The following is a 2500-nucleotide window of genomic DNA, read 5'->3' as shown; positions in this document are numbered from 1 at the left end:
ATTGTACCTACCTGGCCAATTTCTAAAACACTACACTATCCCCAATATATAATGTGGTTTTGCACTAAGCACTGCAGCTCTGCAAAACGAACTCTCTCTGTCTCTATCTCTCTCTCTCTCTCTCTCCCCCAGTGTCGCACATCCGGCAGTAATGTCACTGACCTGGATGTGGTTCAGTCCCCCAAGGCTAATGACACACCAAGTTGTTACAGGGGATCGGGCTGCAGGGGGGGGTCCAGGCTGTCAAACGACAGCCTGTTCTCCCGTGCAGCGGCAGGGATGTGTTCCTGACGCTGCACGAAAGGCTAGACGTCCCGGTACGTCTATAGGGGATTGAAGGGGTTAAGCCGGCCAGCAGCAACTTGTGCAGCTATATAAAGAGGTTCTGCAGCAGCCGTTATCCCTATACCCCACCCAGGCATAGGGATCTAGCGACAGTCCCATACAGATATATATATATATATATATATATATATATATATATATATATATATAGATATATATAGATATATATAGATATATATATATAGATATAGATATAGATATAGATATAGATAGATAGATAGATAGATAGATAGATAGATAGATAGATAGATAGATAGATAGATAGATAGATATAGATATAGATATAGACACAGTTTATCTGCTGTAATGCCTGCTTAACCCCTTCAATCCCGGAGAAATTTTGCCATTTTTGCGCTATGTCGGTTCAGCGATGATTCTCTTTTACTGTGAATAGTGTACCCATATAAACTATATATTGTTTTTTCAAGGAGAGATAGAGCTTTCTTTTGATACCATAGTTGGATGATTAGCTGAAAATTTAGAATTAGAAATTTAGTAAAAAGTAGCAAGAATTAGAAAAAAAAATCTGTGTTTTTTTCATTTTCCCTCTGAATCCTCACAAAATTAGGTAAAAAGACAGAAAATTCCATCCAGATTTATCCATTTAGGTGTCCTGTAGATGTCGATGTGCCCAAAGTGCCCGTTCCCGGCCGCCTAAGTTGATCGCGGCCGGCCGGCAGTTTTGCTCTAAGTCCCCGTTTTTGGCAGGCCAAGTTGCTTGGGAAACCCTGGAAGTCTATGAGGTCGGATTTGCCGGCCGCATCCGACCCTCGCTCCATCGAAGTCGGCATGCCTTGCCGGATTTTCCCGGTGGTGACGTGGAACTCCGTCCCGGTTCGCCAGGGACGTCAGGCACCCTCCGCCGGAAATATAGGGAAGCTGCTGCTGCTTGTTCCAGAGAGCCGGCTCCCAACGACCTCGCGAAGCCCAGCCCGGGTGCCGGCCATGTCCCGGCCCCGGCCCCGGGAACCCCACCGTCCTGTAGACCTCCGAGGGTCCCGCCCGGGGCTCCACGGACCTCGGGAGGACCAGCCCGGGTGCCGCACCGGCGGTCCAACCCGCCCATGTCCCGGGCCGTGTCCCGGGAACACCACCTTGGGGCAGACCCCCGAGGGTCCCGCCAGGGGCTCCACGGACCTCGGGGTGCCCAGCCCGGGTGCCGCACCGGCGGTCCAACCCGCCCAAGTCCCGGGCCGTGTCCCGAGAACACTACCTTGGGGCAGACCCCCGAGGGTCCCGCCAGGGGCTCCCCGGACCTCGGGGTGCCCAGCCCGGGTGCAGCACCGGCGGTCCAACCCGCCCAAGTCCCGGGCCGGGTCCCGGGAAGAGCACCTAAGGCAGAGCCCCGAGGGTCCCGCCAGGGGCTCCCCGGACCTCGGGGTGCTCAGCACGGGTGCAGCACCGGCGGTCCAACCCGCCCAAGTCCCGGGCCGGGTCCCGGGAACACCACCATGGGGCAGACCCCCGAGGGTCCCGCCAGGGGCTCCCCGGACCTCGGGAGGACCAGCCCGGGTGCCGCACCGGCGGTCCAACCCGCCCAAGTCCCGGGACGGGTCCCGGGAACACCACCATGGGGCAGACCCCCGAGGGTCCCGCCAGGGGCTCCCCGGACCTCGGGAGGACCAGCCCGGGTGCCGCACCGGCGGTCCAACCCGCCCAAGTCCCGGGCCGGGTCCCGGGAAGAGCACCATGGGGCAGACCCCCGAGGGTCCCGCCAGGGGCTCCCCGGACCTCGGGAGGACCAGCCCGGGTGCCGCACCGGCGGTCCAACCCGCCCAAGTCCCGGGCCGGGTCCCGGGAAGAGCACCAGGGGGCAGACCCCCGAGGGTCCCGCCAGGGGCTCCCCGGACCTCGGGGTGCCCAGCCCGGGTGCAGCAACGGCGGTCCAACCCGCCCAAGTCCCGGGCCGGGTCCCGGGAACACCACCATGGGGCAGACCCCCGAGGGTCCCGCCAGGGGCTCCCCGGACCTCGGGGTGCCCAGCCCGGGTGCCGCACCGGCGGTCCAACCCGCCCAAGTCCCGGGCCGGGTCCCGGGAAGAGCACCAGGGGGCAGACCCCCGAGGGTCCCGCCAGGGGCTCCCCGGACCTCGGGGTGCCCAGCCCGGGTGCAGCACCGGCGGTCCAACCCGCCCAAGTCCCGGGCCGGGTCCCGG

Source organism: Sceloporus occidentalis, unplaced genomic scaffold (assembly GCF_023333645.1).
Source record: "Sceloporus occidentalis isolate IW3139 unplaced genomic scaffold, rSceOcc1.0.p SCAF_67, whole genome shotgun sequence".
NCBI classification, from domain to species: Eukaryota; Metazoa; Chordata; class Lepidosauria; order Squamata; family Phrynosomatidae; genus Sceloporus; species Sceloporus occidentalis.
Note: the sequence above shows the minus strand (reverse complement) of the source record.